We start from the raw sequence: 20503 nt of genomic DNA, 5'->3' as shown, positions 1-20503 counted from the left end.
ACATCTAGGTCTGCTTTTCTAAACCTCATCTGCTGTGAGTTAAGTCCCAGTTTTAGTCCTGCACAGTATTAAGCTATTGAAGTGTTCAATGGGTCTGTGAAGGAATAATACGAAGTTAGGGGTCATGAAAGTGTAATATCCCCCTGCAAGGTTAAATGGCACTATTTATTTCTTACTGTGATTTATAGTGCTCCCTTATGTTGGCACTCACACATCATAGGCAAAAAAAAAAAAAAAAATTGAGAGAGATTAATAAAAAGAGAAGATTAAGGTAGAAAATATTTCAGTGGGCTTTCAAATATATAACTCCTTTATATGAAGTTATACTGTCCAAGGAGTGACTTACAGAACAGAATAAGTTGTTAACCTTATACGGCCTTTATTTTAAGTTCTTTACTCTCTGAGTGTGTCATCCAAGCTGCTTTTCCTGCAATAAAATAACAAGGGTGGTGAACAGCTGGAATCTCATATCTCTAGTTCTTTAGAGCCTGCATGATGATAACATTTACCAACATCTTGCTGCTTTTCCCAGAATCTGAACTGAATTTCTATGTAAGAAACAGAGGGCACCAGTGGGCAGGTCAGGACCTTTCTTAACTACCACAACCTAATGAGTTATTACAGGTAAATGTTTGTGTTCTGAGGTGAGTCTGGTCTTGAGCGATGTAGCACCACTCACAGCTGTGAAGCTGTTGTTTTTTGTCCCAGGAACACCAAGATGACATTCATAGGGGAAATACATATCTCTTAATCTTTGTGTGGGAAAATTACATATGGAGAACTGTATTCATAAAATAGTCAACATCTATGTAAATGGAAGTAAAATTGAAGTCGTGGTGTCATACCTATTATAGGAGATAAGGCCTGAGCTTTCCTCTTCCTTCAGTACATGTTTATAGAGCACATGTCCCTCCCCAGGGTTTCGAAATGATTTACCATTAAATTAGTATCATTATCCTCAGGAGTTAAGTGCTATGAAACTGTGATTATTTACATTGAAATCTGATGCTCTACAAGGTAAAATGACACGCCTGAGGTTCTTGTGAGCCAATTTCATCAACAGAAATGAGCCGCTGCAGTCCCAAACCACCTTCTTTGTCAAAATGAACACAAACTAATTTATGTGATTTTTGAAGCATTCAGCCCACTTCAGCTTCAGATCTTTCTTTTTGTTGTTGAATTGTTCAGAATGGTGGGAATTTGTAAACCATAAAGTAGCAATGGAGAGAAAGGCCATACTGTTTATGCCCACTATCAGCTGGATTGGATTGTCACTTTATCCAGTACCAGGTGGCTTTTATTTAAATTGCTGAGCATGTGACTGCTTGGTGGGCAGATGGGCAATCCATGTGTTTGTTTCTAAAGGTAGGCAGTGTATGTCTGTCTGTTCTTTGAATAATTCCTTCTCCAGAAAAGGAGGTGACAACTGAAAGGAAATCAGAGCTTTCTAAAAAGAGACACAGGGCAACTTTAACTCCCACAGGACTCAAAGAGCTCAGAGGAACCTGGGAGGTGAACTGGGTTTTGTGGCACCTCCCACAGCAGATCTCCGTTCTGAGGTTTCCAATTCCCACACAGGTGTTCAAGAGCCAGGTTGGTATTTACACAGCACTGCCATCGACAAAACAAACCCTGCCAGACCAAGTCACACAGAAACACAACGTGCAATTTGTCAGCCTCCTGCCAGCTCGCCCTCCCAGCAGCCAGCCAACACTGTGGCACTGCACACACAGCACCCTCATCCCCCTGCCCTGAGGAAAGGACTGGAAACTTTTAAAGGCTTTTAAGTGGGAGCAGCTAAGGAGAAAACTGGATAAAATTCAGGGCATGGTTAACTGCAGCCATGGTAAGAATCCTTGTAATCTGGAAGTACTGAGGTAGCTGTAAAATACTGGCCATCTGTAAGAGTGACAGTCCAGAGCTTAGCAGAAGCTTATTGTAAAATCAGAGCAGTATCTGTGGAGATGCTTCTGGCACCTTGAAAACTAATGCTGGTAAGTCCAGAGTGCAGAACAAGATCAAGTCTGAAAGGAGAAAATGTCTGAATTTGAAAGAGAAATATACAACATGTGGAAGCACAGGTAATATATTTCAAACAGGCTGAAGTTTAGGTGATGCTCATTTCAGAAAGGATTATTTGGGAACTGATTAGAGCTAAGATGTAGAGAACAGACCACAGAAAGCAATCGTGTAGTGGGAGGGGGATAGATGAAGTGACTCAGGGCAGCCTCCACAAGAAGCTGGAAATCACATCTAGCCAGTCATTATTTATTTTTTATTTTATATTTATTTATTTATTACAATTACATGAAATTTGCAGTACCAGAAACTAAGTGGAAAAGGGGCATCAGAATCTGACCCAACCAATCATACCCAACCCATGAGGGAGGCTGAAGCTGCTTTGGGAAAAGGAGCAGGTATTCATGTGCATCTCATAGGTAAGCTCCTGTACTTCGAAGTTTGCAGTGCCAGGACATGGAAAGTAAATTCCCCGAAGTCTGCTGTTGATAAATGATTGTGCTTTTGAAATGGTAATACAAACGCACTGAATCGTGAAATGCAGCTAATATAATTAATCTTGCAATATTGTAAATCTGTTGCAGACAGATAACATGAGAATTTTGCTCTACTGTTTCAGACTACAGCAAAAACCAATAAAGTTGTGTTCAGAAAGAAGCCTGGAGCCTAAATATTTCCAGGTGACTTTGGTGATTTTAAAAGAAGTCTGTTTACATAACCTTTCAGAAAAAGCAAACATTATGCATAACATCAATTTGCTCCACCCTAGAACTGCTCCAAGAACTACCTGAAGAATAAAGATATATTCTATATTATTTTAATTTTTATAGGTAACTTAAGCAATTGAATGAACATCCAAGGGCTTGGGAAATTTGGAATTTGGTGGGTTGGTGGGTTGTGTTTTGAGACATTGTCATTTATAACAGCAACTATTTTTCAGTTATGGATCTCAAAATCAAAACTATCCTTTATACAAAGTGGATTTAGGGATATTTCAGTCCATTTCAGTCAGTAAATTTCCTTATTTTCTGCATTGCAAATAACCTTTCCACAACTCCTCTTACTAACAGACGAGGAACATCCAGCTACCAACGCAAAGTTTGGACAACATCCACCTTTACAACCTTTGATAAAATTTCCTCAGATCAGAGACAAACAGGCATAAAATAAACTAAATACTGGCATCACAAAGGAAAACTGTTGGAAAAGCCTGAACATCAGTCTGCAATTTTTTGCCTTTTATATTATGCCTAAATTTTGTTTCTATGATGTCAGGAACTGTTGCAGCCTCGTATGAAATACGGGTTGTGTGCTTTTCTTTAATCCCATCCCAATGGACTGATTGGCCTGAGCTGTCCTCCTCAGTTGCATGGATGAGTATTGACTTCTGCAAGTTTCCACATCCGGTAAAAATAAAGCAGACCTTTCATTCTTCAAAGAGGAGGTCTTGGGCATCCAGGTTGGGTAACATCTTCAAATAATGGTACAAATTTTAGGTAGAAAACTCTCCCATCCTATTTCCTCCTGTTTAGTTTCATAATGTCTTGGATCTAAGCTCAAGTGGTACTTGTAGTACTTATTGCTACAAGTAATACAGATCTGGGCCGGGTGATTTCAAAAACCTGATGACTCAAATTCTTTGAGAAACAGATTCCTTAGGCTTATTACCACTGCCAAACAGAATCTTCTCTAGTTTAACCCACCATATGACCCCTCAGCATAAAGATGTTCCTGAAGCAGCATGAAAGTGGCTGGACATTGTTCTTCCTACCCTGACAATATGCACAGAAAAAGGGTTGTGAGCAGAAGCAAGAAACAGGGAACAGGACTTCAGTTTGGATCCATGCCACTTCAGGTTTTGGTGCTTGTTTTTGCTTTCTTTTTGTCTAGTAAAATCTGAGCAGCCTCATTTTGGGATGAACAATAGAACTCAGAGCACTGCCAAAATAAGTTTTGTTTACCTGTTATCTTCATGCCTGCTGGAATGAATATAGACTTTTCTTAGCACCATGGCTGGTGCCCAGCAGGAGAGAGAGGGCAGGTAATTCATTTGGAAAATTCACCATGCAATCATTCTATCATTCTGCAAGAGTAGCAGTGTTTAGTGTCTCCATTTCTCTCTCTTGTTTTGTTGTTGTTGTTTGTTTGTTTGTTTTGACTGTGTTTTTTAATTGAATACATTTCTGAGTATTTTTTGGAGACCATGAATGGATGCAAGAATGGACATGCCTGGATGGAGGTAAAAAGGGTGTCAGTGATTCACTTGTAAACAGTATCTCCTACGCACTTAAATGCCTACAAATTTCAAGAAGAAGATCTACTACCTCAGGGGAAAAGAGCACTGCTTTAGCTTTTCATTAGCTGTATGTCTCCAAGCATTCAATGAGAAATTCAAAGCAAATCATAACTATAATTATCATCTCTCAGCACTGACTGGCATCTTCACTCTGAAGGATGGAATCACTCCTCGCAGAACAGAGAACACCCATGGGACATTACCACAGTAGGCAAATAATTAGCCTGGGAGACTTTCAAAGCTCCAGAGAAAGGAAGTAGTGACAATCTTCTGCCTCTGTGAACCTGCCTTGGTTCCCTCTACTTATGTTCCCTATTTCTGTGCCCTCTCTGGTTGGCTGGTGGTCAAGCTTAGATCTGCAACTGTCTTCTCTGGGACTTTGGTTTTCAGTTGCATTTCTCCCTGGGGGTAAAGCAGCAAAGCTAAGAAACTTGGATCCCTGGAAGCATTCAGACATAGCTTTGTTCCATCTCCACTTTCTGACCTTTACAAGGACCTGGAATCCAATTTCCTAGTCCCTTATCTCTGTAACTGGACTGTAGCAGCTACTGCCTCCCCCATCACTTCATCCTGCTCTCTCACCTACACAAAACCAATTTAGTTTCCCTCTCAAGAGCCTCTTACAGGTGATAGTCCAGAGGCAGTACTGTGTCTAAAAGTTTTCTGGATCCCCAAAGAAAGGATCTCCATGACCTCCTTTCTAGCTACTGTCACATTTCCAAGCTGCCTTCCTCTCAGGTGCTGAACTTCCCTTGTAAAGCAGGGCAGTGCTAGCAGAGTATTTGATCCCCATCACCCTTGAAGTAGCACACAACACTTGAAAAAAGGATTTTTAGCTTAACCAGATTGGAGTTCATACAGAAAGAAAAAGTGTGAAGTCTCTTTCTCCTGCAGTCACCAATGCCATTTTTTGTTTTGGCCACATCCTGGGTTTTCTTGAGCATGAACAGCCACCAGCAGAAATTTTATCAGTGTAATTAGAATCACCAAACCCAGAAGTGTCTCAGCATGTTTTGTTGTTCATCTTGCTTGTATTACACACAGAGCGCACTTTCTGTTGTCATTTTTCTCCCCTTGCAATCTCATGTCTTCAAGGAAGAAAATCAAGCCGGAACAGTGAAAGTTCCAGGACAAACATTTTGTTGAGCAGTTCCCTTTTGATGTAAGCTGCTGATACTTACAGAAGCAGCATTAATCAGAATTGTTTAATGAAACAAAACTCCAAAACCCTCATTCAAGCCCTAGTTCTGTTTTTTCTTATTCATGCAGAACTTCACCATTCTCTGCAACCAGTCCCACAAGAGCACGTTATGCTCCTCTCCTTCCTGCAGGGCTCAGTAACACAGGAGTGTCACAGGACATGGGCATTTGTGAGCAATTCAGGGCAGTAGGGGGTCTCATTTACCATCAGACAAACCTGGGAAAGGCTAAGGTAAAGAGAGGTTGGCTTGGGTCAACCCCTCCCTCTCAAAACCTCTGCATTCTCTGGGGTCAGTTCTCACCATCGTGCCTGTGCTGCCCTCTGAATGTGAGGCATAATTACCATTGCTACCTTTGGAAGGATCCAGTCTGCATAAATCTTCTACTAACAACTGCTGGAAGAGTATGAGGAGCTCTCCATTCCCATCTTGCTTGCATGGCTCTGAAATGGGGGCAGAGCTTCTCACCTGATTCTGAAGCATTTTGAGTCCTTCTCAGGTAGCAGCTGAGACACAGCTCACCCCAGAAACAGCTGAATACTCACCAGGTCACCTCTGCTTTTCATCTTAGCAGTCTCCACAGAAGAGCTCGCAGTTTCAGTGCTTTCTTTGATGCATAGATTTTGGATAGTGGCTGTTGAGATCAGCAAACATTTGCTCTTTAACTTCCTTTCTCTAAGTACAATTTTGTACATGGTGTAAAAATGGTTCCTCAGATACAGAAACTGAGGAAATGAGATCTCTAGAAGAGAGATTACACCTGCCACCTTTTTGGATTCACTTTGCATTTGTGACTTAAAAATTAATCCAGATAAAACCAGAGAAGCTGACACTTTGTGTATGAAGCCCTGGCTTCAGGTCACTCCTTTTCTTTTGTGGTAAAGACCCAACCTTCAGGGCCTCAGTGTGAGCTGCAATTTAGCAGGAGGACAGAAAAAGAGTTTTGTATAAAAAAAGCTTGTTCGTTTTGCTAAGAATTGTTGGAACAATTTCTTCCTCTGTTCTGAATGCTGACAGGGAACTTTTTTTAACCTGTCACTCAGTCAAAAACCGTAGCTGCAAGATGTGGTTATTTATCTTCATTGGAAAGTTGAGAACATTGAGGGAAAAAGTTCTCCCAAAAGCATCCCCAGGAGCAGATTCTACTGATTAATTTTCAGTTCATGACAGCAGTAATTGTTTCACTGGAAGTTTATTGGGAAAAAGAAAAAAAAAAAAAAAAAAAGAAAAGAAAAAAGCAGGCCTCATACATGCAGAAGATAGGACTTTATTCCACACTCAGAAAAGGGAATGTGCTGCTAATCAAAGAATATAAAAAGAGCCTTAAAATGGTGCAAAGAGACCCTTTTTACATACGTATCTCATCTCTACTGAACTTCCCTGTAAAGAGAAGCCACAGCACTTTCCTTCATTTAGTGCTCTGGCCTGTGAGTGCTTCAGAGCAGCACATTCTCTTGGCACTCTAATGACAGAGGAAAAGTAGCATTGAGGAGCCAGCCTGGCAGAAGGCAGCAATTTTGGCAAAGCTGTTTGTAAGGGGATGGCCAAGTAACAATGTGTGGAAGATACATGACAACCATTTCAATCTAAATCAAATCCTTTGTTTAGATCTGGAACATCTGAGGAGATCTGATGCATTGCTACTGTGGTCATTTAGACTGTGGGGTCTGATTCTGGAGTGTGGAACACCAGGCTTGCCTTTTCCTGAGGAATCTGGGGCACTTCAGGGCCAGTGACAGGGGCCATGGCCTAGAGTCCATCAGTCCTGTAGCTCCAGCACAGAAGAAGGAAAGCAAGGTGCAGTAGTGGCTGCATTGTCATAAATCCCCAAATATGCCCTGACATTCCAGGAGTGCCCTCCCAAACATTCCAATATCCTCTCCCCAGGATATCCAAGATATGTGGAAAGGCTGGGAAGTTACACAGGCCTACAGGATATCCAGACCTACTAGGGGTTAGGCAAAATACCCAAGGACATCTCAAATAGCTCTGCATGGCCTCAATATGCCTATCTGATGGAAAATGTTACAATTTAAATAGTAACCATTGACACTTTAAATTTCAATGATCCATACACTCACCCAACAAAGACGGCATAGTGAGAGACTCATACATTTCTAAAATAATTGTTAGGTTTATTACATATCAGCAAAGAAGCAGGCAAGATCTGAGGAGCTGATAAGATTTCTGAGTCTGAATCCAAAAATGTATGTCTAGACCCCATGTTGCACCCAGGTAATACCTGCTTTAATCACCACAAAACAAAACACATCCCTCATCACCAAGCTGCAGGAAAGAATCCATCCTGATCCCATCACTTCATGTATAACATAGGATATGTCATGGCTGGATGCTGTAATTCTCTAAAAAAATATGTTATCCATGCTCATGGAAAGAATCAGTGCCATCTTACAAAATATTATGATATAAAAAATTATGATATATTATGAAAAATACCTGAAAAGTAAAGCAGATAACAACTCTAGGCAGTAGGTGAAATACAGAGAAACTAGGGTCAGGGCTCATATAGAAACAATGTTAGGGTGGGAAATGGACTTTGACATTCTGTTTAGTAATGGACCAAGAATTGAATTTGAAATCAATGAACAATTTTGAAAGCTGTAGAATCATTTTATTTAAGGTATAATTAAACAGCTCATCCTTAGCCAATGAATATTGAATTTCAGTATTGATAATTTAAAGGAAAATAGGAAAATTAATAAGTCCTGTACTAGAATTTTGAAATATTTCATGTAAAAGTGTTGGAAAGAAATTATCAATTTAAATGGGTTTCAGAATTCTTGGGGTTTTTAATCTAATCATAAACAGCTGTGGGAATGCAACATAAATTCATCCTTTGTGTCTGTGCCATGAAATCTGCATTCTCTGTTTTTTTCTGAAATTCCAAGAGTGGAAAATTAATTTCATTTTATAAGACCACCTTAGAAAATAAAGACTGCTGACTTGTAAAGGCTAAAATTATATTTTAAGATATATACATAAACATCGTCAGCTGCTTGCTTTTCTGTGTTTGCTGGCAAAGCTTTTATTGCTATAGATTCTTTTTCTCAAAAAAAAACCTTCCAACTGAAGATTAGTTAGATTCAAACTATGTCAGAAGATGAGGTATTTCAGCTGGTAGAGAACACAAGGCAGAAAATTATTATAATTTTTAACAGAAGGAAGAATAGAAAAGCAAAGCTTTCCAGTTAAGAGAAAAGTCTGCCTGGTGCAAGCAAATCTTTTTAGAAATAATTGCCTATGATTAGTGTTTTAAAATCTGCTAAAACGCTGTCTTGCTATTGAGCAGAGACAATGCTAGTTGAAACAGAAATGTGTAAAGGGAAGAAGAGGGATTGAGTAGTTTTATTTCTCTACTTACACCTGGACATGTTGAGGCTCTGTGTGCCTCCTGCAGAGCGCTGCCAGCCCGAGAGCTGCGCCCGCTGCGGAGGCATCTCTGGCACCAGCAGAACCCTCCACAGAGCTTGGAGCTGCGGGGCTGGTTTTTGTCAGGGGAGCTGTGGGTGGCACTGTGAATCTCCTCTTCACCTGCCTCAGCCAGCCAGAAGTGCTAATTGCAGTGTCAGGATCCAGGGAACCCGATTACCTTATAATCCCTGCCTCTCTGCAGGATGTGTGTCCAGTGACACTGGGCCTCCAACAGGAAAGCAGGGATTGTATCCCAGCCCAGTAACCTGCCTTGGATGTGGGCCAGCAGCAGATGTTTAGGGAGCTGGTGCATCAAACAAGTTAAAAGGTTTCATTTCCTGGGAAATTTTTTCAGCTTCTGGCAATCCTCAGTTTTAAGACTTTCTGAGCAGGAATTTGCCTCAAGACTGTGATGAATTAATGATGAACAGAACTCCAGGAGCATTTATCACACCCTGGAAATATTCCTTCCGTGGATTTCCCCACTGCTAAAACAAACCTCACACTTTTCTCCCTCTTTAGCCCATTTTCCACCATCATTTCAGCACCGCCTTCACCTGCCATTCACCACAGACCAACATGACAGACTTCTCCAGAGGAGTTTTCAGACTTACCCCCATGGCTTAAACTGATGGGTTAAGGCTGTCCCACTTTTTCCATTCAATGATAACCCACATTATTCACTCACTATCAGATTAGTGTGTCTGAAATAAATGACAGGTGATTGGAATCCTGCAGAGGTGTTTAATGGCAGTTGGATTACCCCAGGAATTTTAGGTGTACAGTTTGAGGCAGGATCTATCCAGGCTATGTTATGAAGAAAAGACAGCCTGATTCCACATGTCTGAGTGCACAGGCTACACCAGGCAGGGCTAACCAGTCCCTACAACACAACTGGTGCATGGGTTTCTTTGCCAAACCCCCAAGCAGTTATTTTTTCTTATTATCCTAACACAGATAAGAAGCTGTTTAAAATGTGGTAAGCAATCAAGAGACAAAATGATCCATCAGCCTGTTGAGCCCATAAATGCATCCAAACAGCAAGGCAGTGGAGCAAAGTGCTGGCTGTAACACCTACAGAGTGTCTGGGCCCGTGTAATCCACTTCCATCAGAGTAGTTATTGATCAAACACGTAGCAGAACACACAGAACAAGACTTTGACAAGATAGTGCTTCTGCTCTCAGTTAAAAAATAATTTGTACTGTCCCAAACAGACAGGAAAGCTGTATTTAGCAGTGAAAATTGCATCATTTCCTGCATCCCTAATGGGCATGAATGCATGAGTATAAAATGTCATGGTTTCTTTATATTTTTATTGTATAGAAACGATAAGACTGCTCAGTAGTCCTCTCTTTCCCACCTCTGTATGGAGTGCTGTTCAGTTGATTAGCTGAGATTTATTCACTTTACTCATATGTTTTATTGTTATTTTTAGTTCACAATCAAAGCTGGAATTGTTAATTATACAAAAGGAATACTGGAATACATCTAGCCAGGGTCAAATCTCCACAATATTCTAACCATCAGATCTACTGGTCAAGTCACAATATCCCTGCCAGTAGATCTTCAGACAAAGCTGAGTTGAGAAGTTGTATTTCCAAGTCCTGAAGTGCTGAACTGAGCTCCCAGTTTAAGTGTACAAATAGTCACATGGGTGTCTGGGGCTCAGAGACACTTTCACCCCCTCTCAGCCTTTGGGCAGGTAGCAAAAGCAAGCAAAGTTTAGGTTTCCCAGCATCTTTCCTAAAAAACAGCTTCAGGGATTGCAAGATGCCTTCCCTGAAATGAGCAGCTTTTTTCCTAGCCTAAGCTCCTGATACCAGGTATTTTGAAGCAATCAACATCAATCAGGCAGGAGAACACTGTTTCAGGGAGCTTTAAACCTGAAAGAGATGATACCAGGCCCAAGCCAAAGAGGACAGTGTGGTGGGATGGGGAGTACTGCACCACACCATCCCCATGAACACTGGTATCACACTGCACTTCTCTGAGCAAGGCAGGAGCCCTTACACCCTCTAGAAAGTTCCTGTTTGGTCCTTACTGCTTTTCTGGTGCTCAGGATACTGGAGCTGCAAAAGAAGTAAAACAAGAAATGGTGTTGTCTTTTCAGTAAAATGCATGAGGATCATTAAAAGCAGGTATGGGTTCCCCCACAGCCATTTCTTAATTTTTTTTTTTAGGGCGAGGGGGGAGTGGGGGTTACACTGCGAGGTGTAAGACTGAAAGCTGTTAAAACAACAAACAAACAAACAAGCAAAAAAAAAAAAAAGAAACTATGAAAAAATAATTTTCTCACCAAGACAGGAATATCTTCTTTTTAATCTTCTCAGAGACAAGGCTTTCCTTGCATACCAGGTAGCTGCTGGTTCTACCTTTCAGCTATTTGCAAAACCCCTTTTAGCCTCATTGTATGGTATCTGCACATGCCATTTGAGACACTGGGATTTTTAAGAGTGTGCAGAGTCATCTGTTTTCCCAGAACTGCTCTCATAGCAGAGACTATTTGAGAAAAGACCATTTATTAAAAAGAAATTGAAATGGCTGACCAAAAGGTTTTCTTGGGAGAGGCAGAGTTTGAAAGCTTAGGTAGGATTTGTAGCTGGGGAAAAAATCCTCACTGTGAGCAGACAGGCCTCTGCAAGTTTTGCCAGAGCAAAGCAATGGGAAGAAATGAGGTTTTGCAAACTCTCAACAGTAGGGTCTTGTCCTTTGTCTGGAAGCTTTTCCTCTGTTTTGTTTTGTTGGGAATTGAGTAATGCATGTTTACTCAACAAGCCCAAATGGAGCACCACATATTTAAAACCTTCCACTGTCCCTTTCTTTAGTTTGTTTTTAACCAAAGTGAACTTCCCATTTCCACATCACCTGTTCTTTGAAGCATGGCCACCAAGAGCAAGGCCCTGAGGGACTGTGGACTCCAGAGGAGACGTGGCAGTCCTGCTGTGGACCAGGAATGCTGCATCCTGTTCTGAGTTCATCATCTACCCAACAGTGAAGGGAAAAGAGGGGACACAATTTTGGACCATCCTGTCCCTTGTGGTGCCTCTCTACAGTTGTGGGAGTCTTGGGCAGCTCCTGCCCTGTGCAAGGTCCACGGGTTTACCACCACCAAGGGAGGCACAACTTCCCTTGGTATCACTGATTGTTTTTAGTGGGACTTATAAATCTGGAGGGTTTCCCTTTGCAGGTCTCTCTTGCCCAAGTTGTGCTTGGGTCACACTTCATTCTTGGGGTACTGGCACAGCCCTCTCCATCTGCTTATTCAAGGGGTGGGTAAGAGCTGGATGCTGAGAGAAGAAACCCACAAAAAAAAATCTGTGGAAGAACAGTTGCCTTGAAGGTGAAGGGAATCCTTAGATCTCTAAAAACAAAAAACATCAGAACAAAAGAGCCAGAATTGATTATATTTTAAACTCACCAGTTTAAGTTATAGCTGCTGATTTTGATGGGACATGACTCATAATTATTTTTAATATTTTGCATCAGTGGTGCCATAAACTCCCTTTCATAAAACAAACATGAAAAATATCAGAAGCACAAATACAAGCCGCAGCTGAAATTTAGTCAAGAAATCTTTCTTCATCAGGCCTGCATTATTTTAGATCTACAATGTTTCTGAATGGCTGAAAAGAACAGAATGACAATAGATAAATTATCCTGAAAGCACTCTAAAATGTCAACACCCACCAGTGAAGAAACTAAATTCAATCCAATAACATAATCTGAACTAGAAATACAGGTTAATGACCTTCTACTTCACTGTCTAATGGGGCACACATCTTATGAGAATAAATGGATTGTGGAAAGTAACTACTCATAGTGGAATTTTATAAATAAATTATTATAACACTAATTGGGACTAAATTACCATGTTTTAAACTCATCTAGTAATTAAACTTCCTAGTGGCACAGTACCGAGACCTTTTATGCTGTGGAAAAATATTTTCTCTGATTAAAGTACCGACAAAACATTACTGACATAATTTCTGCCTGTTTTGATCCCCAAAACAAATTCCCTCCAAATCCAGTACCTTACATTGAAAATATCTAGAGGATTAAAGGAAGAGATTGAAATTTAACTGTTTAAGTCTTCACAGGGAGATGAATTACCCTGTTTTTAATACAACATTAAGATATCTATTAAGACATCCTCCTGTCAAACACTTATCCTGTGTGGAATTTAAACTATGAAATTAGGTCCTATTTCTTGTGTAGCACTGGCACTGCCCTGCTGATGGTGTGGGAGAGTCAGGGGTGCAGTGGGCAGGTGCAGTGCAGGGTTTTGGGGTTCTGATGTCCTGGTCCACTCCTCCTTGACACCCTTAGGTCGTGGCTGGCTCTGTTCTCTCACAAAATTCAGGAGAGCTCACATCCAGCAATGCTGTTTTGCACGGGAGTGACTCTGAGGTCCATCTTTAGTGTCTATTGCTATAGATTCAGTCAGTTTGGTTACTGAGGTGAGATCTGCTTGCTGTTCTGTCCTTTACAGACCACATGATCAGGGCCTGTGTGCAGACCAAGGCATGCAGCTCAGCCTGTGCTCTGTTGCTTCCTATCAATACAGAATTCGCTGTTCAATCGGTAGGAAAGGATTTGAGTTTTATTAAATGAAATATTAACAAACTTGAGGCACAACAAAATCTGACTCTGTGTAACACCTGGATTATCCCCAAATATCCCAGCAGGGGCACAGAGTGTATTGTATTCCAAGGGTTTTCCACAGAGCTGCCTTCTCAGTGCCTCTACTGAAGCTGCGCACACAGCAGCGTGCTCCATAGACAGTCCCTCTGTTTTGTAAAGGCAAAGACAAAAAGCCCAGAGAAAGCATCACAGTAATTAAAAACCTTTTACTTCTAAGTGCAGCATTAAGATGTAAAGGAAGCACTTGGCTTTTTGAGCCAGCATCCTTTACAAATGGAAGAGTTCATGAGGAGAGTATCCTTCACTCCCAAGGGGCCTGGATGGGATCATGGTTTCATCTGGGGACATATAGAGAGGCAAAGCAAAGACTGGGAGATTGCTAAGGATTTGCAGGTGCAGATGTGAGCCCAGAAGAGCAAATAATCCAGATGCACAAAAAGCTGCCATCAGACTATTTTTCCTCCAATTAGCACGGTTGCCTCAAAATGCAAACTTCATTATTTTTCCTGAAAGCCCCTTCTGAATCTAGGGCAATAAATCAGTTGTTCCTGGGTTTTTTGAGGTCTGAGTTACTTTCAGGACTGCAGTTCTCTCAGTGGCAGCCCCCTCACCTCCCACAGTGATGCAGTGTGCTGAGTTTGCTCCCATCCTGAGTTTACATCCACTGCACCTACCTTCAGGAAAGCTGAGCTAACAGCAGCCTCACCAGTAACAGCAATGAGATGCAGTCCTTAAAACCCACAGTGAAGATATTACAGCTCTTTGGTTCTGCAGGTAACTGATGTATTTAGTCTGAATTGCCCAGTAACTAGCCTTAACAAGCTTTTTTTTTTCTTTATTTCACTGCCATATTTTCTCCCCCTTCAGTTTTTAAGTCTTTAAACAACTGGGAATAGATCAGAAGAGCATCAAACACCACAAGTTTTAGTCTATTGGTTTCTCTCTCATGTTTAGTACGTTGCAAAGGTGCAAGCCTGATAAATGTCAAACGGTTTATGCAGCAAAAGCATCCAGAAGCCTGGAGTCTCATCTAGGTTTCTGTATTATGCAAAATTGGATTGCCAGTCTCAGGGGTGTAATCTCATGCGGGATTTTCTAATCCTTCTGTTGGCAATCCAGCCTGCAAATGAATAGGAGTGGGAAGCAGTTCACCCAAAACCATTTAAATCATGAAAGCTTCACTCCCTACCAGCGTGGCTATCTCTGAGAACTCCTGCTGGAACCACAAAGCACTTTCATGCACAGAGATGACTGCTCCACAAACACAATTGCAGCTGGTTTGCTGCCCACCTCCACACAGGTGTGTCTGCATTCCTACTGGTGCATAACGGGTTTCCTGGAACAGGCTGCTGGAAGGGAGGCTTGGTGTTGCTCAGAAAGCTTTTCCAGAAGCAAATTGTTCTGCTGGATGCTGGCTTGGCTCTAATTCTGGCCCCACATTTATTCACACCCATTTATACTGAAAATGTGACATTTTCCTTGAGCTAAAATAACACCTTTCCTCTGGCAGTGAATAAGCAGAAGTTTTGCAGAGATTCCTCAAGGCAGAAGGCAGCATTAAGCATGCATTTATTGGTCATTAGCTATTTGGTATTAAGTGATTAAAAAACTCCTCTCCCCTTGCCAAGATATAACTCAAGTCTTTTGAAAAAAATTAGCAAATTTTTATCTCCAAAAAGGTTTAATGCTGATTAAGTGAGGCTATTTTTCTTCTACACTGTGCTAATCACTACCTTTCAGCCACAGACAGGCAGAACTGCCTTGGATATCTAAACTGTACTGCAGCTTCCAGCCCCAAATAATGCAAGAAGGAAAAGCACCCACATGTTCATCTTAATTTTTCCTCCATAGCTCCCCGTTCAGTGGAAGCTGTCAGGCCCTTTCTCTACTCCTCCCACCAGGGACAAATTGCTTGTAAATCAATAGTCATTCCAGACATTGTAATTTTAGTTAACCACCTATTTTATTAAATTTGCAAATGTAGCACATAGCATTGGATGGGGGTTTTTTTGTTGTGGCTTTTTTTTTTTTAGTAAATTATGGAAGCATTTTCTTTTTGGCTTGTGTTTTCAAAATAAAATGGAAAGTGGTTTTTTGTTTTGTTTTGTTTGGGGGGTTTTTTTTGGGTTTTTTGTGGGGTTTTGTTTGTTTGTTTGTTTGTTTGTTTGTTTGTTTTTTATCTCAGAGGTAAAACACATTAGAGCTCCTGCTTCTGTCAAGCTGGGTGACTCAGCAGAGATGTGGTGGAGAGCCCTCTCTGACACACCAGAGAGGGACTGGAGACCAAGGGGGCAGGGAGAGCTTTCCCTAAAACCCTATGGCTCTCAGGTTTAAATTTGAGTCTGAAACCATCCAGGATTAAATTTCAATAATTTGCAGGAAATTGGTGATTCTATGAGAATAATTCACTGAAAACCAAAGAGGAAAATTTAAGAGTCTAGAAAGGTGAGGCATTGTGTGAAATATTTATAAGAGGCCTTCACATAGTACTACATGGCAGGGAACTAGTGTTTTATTCTTTGTGTTCACAAGGTCCTCTACATGACAAAGCTCTGGTGTCATACACAGCATTGTTGTAAAGCCACAGTTGGGATGATCAGAGGGGGAGACTCAGTTAAGAGATATATCTCTCTCAGCATCTTCAATCTCCTTCCTACCATAAGAAGGAATCAAGTGACTGAGTGATTCAGGTAGCTGGATAATTCAGGTGCTTAGAATTTCCCAAATAGTATTAAAACTTCTGTCAGCACTCACTGAAATGAACTCCCTTAAGATGTGTTTGCTCAAAAGCATTGCACAGCATCTTTTGTGCAATCATGACAGTATTTTTCTCTGAAGAATGAAGCAAAATTTTAACACTGTTAGAGGTAGTTCCTGAAAATGAAATAAGGCAGCTTTCACACTACTGAATTCATGCTCCATGCCCAGATTGGTACATTGGATTAATGCGGCTTCAACAGAATGTCAGTATTTTACTTGACTGGAGGTTCATAACTTCTTACGCTGAGTTTCAGGGTCTGTTCTTCAACTCACTGTAATTATAATTGGCAGGGGAAACTGCTTTACAGATGACCCTCCTCCCCAAGTGACATTCCTTCAAATAGAACTGAGCTCAGTGTAGTTTGCAGCACTTAGGCAGAGCTCTGGACTGTATCACAAAGTCTCCTCTAATGGGTTTGCCTCAGTAGATGTAAAGTGCTATTGAATCTTAAAGGAAAGATGATTTGAAAGGTCTATAGACATTTCACTGATTGCCTGTCACTGAAAGGCAGCAAGTAAAATATTTGAGTGAAAGGGTCCCTTCAAGTCCCTAATCTGTAAATCTGCTAGTCTACACAGACCCTGAATATTTAAAATTAGGGTAGTTTATAGAATTCATTTCTCTTAGAAAGATGCTGTGCATACTACGCATCCTCTGCTGTGCTGCTGGTGCCTTGTGCTTTTTCGTGACAAAATCTATTCATTTAATCTGCTCCCTTCTGATTCGAGCTTGATCACATATGGCAAGTCATCAAACAGAAATTATCGCTAATAGATAACTGACAATCAATTTCCATTATGCTCAACAAGATGTGACTGAGCCTTTTTTTTAACCAAACATATTGATTCGCAGAGCTGATTTCCCTGTCATTTCAAACATCTCCATGGGATATTTCTATTGAGCTCACTGAATACATTTGCTGCAATGAAGCAGATGCTTATTTTCTCCCTGGCCTAAAGATTATTTATTTTGCCTTTGAGTTAATCTGAAGGCCATATATCAAAAAACCCTATCTGTTACATAAGAAAAAGTCAAATCTCAAAGGATAAACAGAGGAGGATGACACAGATTTAGTACTGAAATAGTTTAAGGTGACATCATTTCATAGCTGTTCATCCAAGTTGCAAGACATTTTTACAGGACGTGAAGTTATTTGCTGGCTGGAATATGGTCAGGACAAAATGGAGCCATGGCTCCATGGGCTGTGGATGCCTTTCCACCTTGTACAAGTGTATTCCAGAGGAGCTAGGGAGATCCTGCCAAGATGTCCTCTGCAATGAGGCTGAGTCCACACAGAATGTCCATTGGAGTTGAGAGATGGCAAAGGTAAGAATGTGCAAGGTATCAGAACAGCTTCCTGACTGTAAGGGTTGCCCTCTTGCCCTGATTCTTGTCCTACCAGGACACTGATGTATCTGCTGCTGGAGTTATCTAGGAGAGTAGCCCAGCCCTTACCAGATGTTTAAACAATTCATGAGTTGCTGCCATGGTACCATGGCCACAAGTCTGCTCTGCTTGAAGTGGCTGGGTCAGAACACAAGTGAGAGACACGTCAGTGAGACCTATGCAAAGTTCACTTTGTAAAAAGTGTAAGGTTTTGACCAGCAAATCCCACAGTAAATGACATAGAAGGTGAGGGGAAAATAACCCTTCCAGGCTCTCAGCAGAAGAGAATTTCACCATTTAAAAAAGCAATGAATTTGATCATTTTCACCAAGCAAACCTTACCAGTGTGTTTCTAATGAGAGTAACACTATCTCTATCCCTTCTGAAACCTACTAACAGCATTGGACTCAGGGACTCTCCTAGGGATGTGAATTTCACAGCTTGAGTACTTTTTAATTCTTGGAAACCTGCAAGTCATTAATTTAATCAAATGAACCATTATTCTTTAGTTCTGGGACCTAAAAAGAGGATTGATCCATTTTTTTACCCTGTCCATCAACCTTGCAAAGGAAATTACTGTAGAATTTCAATTAGAGGCAGACACAGTGTTTGAGATTCTTTAGAGTGATACTAGAGAAAGTCACAGCAAATGTGTATTGTGGGGATATACTGACTGAACTGGGGGGGAACTTCCATCACTGCAGCTGGTGGAAGCGACCATGCCTGTGGGTTGTGCCTCTTTGATTTCCACATCCTTCATGTCAGTCTGCCTGAGACTCCTCAGGGAAATCTCCCACACCAACAAAATTATTCCAACATGCAGACATCAATCCATAGACTGGAAATGCCTGAGAACCACACCCAAGAATAGAGTGGGAGACTACATTATAAGCTAATTAAAAAGGGAACTGAAACAGTGTGTAGTAGATGAAAGCAAGTTGGATGAGTATGATGCAATAGAGTAGTGTGCAGAAGATCTCTGCTCTCAGGAGCACCAGGATCTTATATTCTGTAGCTCTTTACCTAAACATCTAGTTTAGTTGTCCAACAGGTAATTTATCACATGCTGTACTTCCTAAATTACATTGGAAAATATCTTTATTCTGTGCATACCCAGCAAAGACTGAAAAATCTTTCAGGAGTAAATTGTAGCAGATACAAAACACACCTCTGATAAAAGTTCAAAACCCAGAAATGTCAAGAATATATCTTCAGTTCTAGTCCTCAGGCAGCTGGAAGAGAGGATGTGAAATAAGTGGAAGAAAGAAATTAAATTTCTATTTCACTTTTGTAGCTGGGCTGGGTTTATATATGTGTATATAGGTATGTATGTATACATATGTCCTGCACTGCAAAACCTAGAAGTGCTTCAAGGAGAAAGATTGCATGGGAAAAAAAGGAAATTAAGTGACTAGAAAGGACAGTAGGAGACCTGAAGTATTAAATGGGGACTTCATAAACATCTTTGCACTGGGATGCACTGAAAATATTGCACCTAAAATAGTGCTGGCTGTGTCTCTGCTACTGTAAATAGATCTATGATGAGTAAGGTAGGTGCTTAGTTTAAAAGGTAATGCCAAACAGTAAAAGTAAAGAGGAGGAGAATATGAATTAACTTAAAGTAATGAATGTGTTGTTAGGGAAAAAAATCCTTGCAATCTAGTGCACTCATCCATAAGAATGATGGGAAAGCAAAATAAGAGAACAGATTCATACCAGCAGAGGCTGAAACTAAAGGTTTGATGGATCCCTCTTTGGGTGCTTGTTCCCGCACATGATTTGGAGTGATTAAATTACTTGAAAGGCAATCTTGGGTTCCAATACTTTGCCCTTTACCAGGAACCCAACACAAGATACAAGGTACAACATAGACCTGAAACCAATTTCTGCAGGAGGTGTAAAATCCTGTGAGTAAGAACAGAGTGGAGATGGGAGATGTGCTCTGAGTGGAAACAACTTCAGATATTTTTGTCATTAATTTTCTCTCATACACTTTGAAAGGTTAACAAAAACACTTTTGATAATCCATTGCTGCGTGTCTTTGGGGGAACTAGATAAGGATTTGTCCCTGGGGATACACAAAGACACATTAATATTTCTATAGTGATGGCAAGGTTTGGGTACAGAACTAGGTGTTTCTTTCCATGCAAAAAGATTCTGAACACCCTAAAATCTACTTGGTTTGCACTTTCAAAAGAAAATACATAATTAAGTGTGAAACCAGATAGTGACAAGGAGTTTCCTCTGGTTTAAGCAGAACATTCATTTCAATCAGCTCTTCCTATCTCTACCAAATAATTCACATTAATAACAACACAGTCATAATCTCTTTTTTCATATGTATATGTACAGGAAGATGCTGCTCATGGTACTCTTTGGACCCAAGCAACCCATTTTGGTTGGGAGAACTTTATTTCTTTTTGCTTTGTACTGGTTTGGGAACTATTCTGGGACAAAATTGTGGAAGGCCCACAAAATACCAGGGGAGGTGCCCTTGGAAGATTAAATCTGACTCCCAGTCCAATTCACATTCCCATGAGATGGAGTTCTCTGGCACATTGGCAGTGGCCAATGAGACCCTGGACACAGGTGTGAGGCAACCTAGCTGCCCCACAAACACACCCAGGAACAAGCAAGGAATTAGATTTAGATTAGGTTTAGAGTTATGATTTGCTAGATTTGACTTGAACATTGTATGTGGCTTCCCTGATGAGTGGTGGCATCAGCTGCAGTTCCAGAATTGTGGTTGGGTTTTGATTTGTGCATTA

Source organism: Prinia subflava, chromosome 9, assembly GCF_021018805.1.
Source record: "Prinia subflava isolate CZ2003 ecotype Zambia chromosome 9, Cam_Psub_1.2, whole genome shotgun sequence".
In the NCBI taxonomy this organism is placed as follows: Eukaryota; Metazoa; Chordata; class Aves; order Passeriformes; family Cisticolidae; genus Prinia; species Prinia subflava.
Note: the sequence above shows the minus strand (reverse complement) of the source record.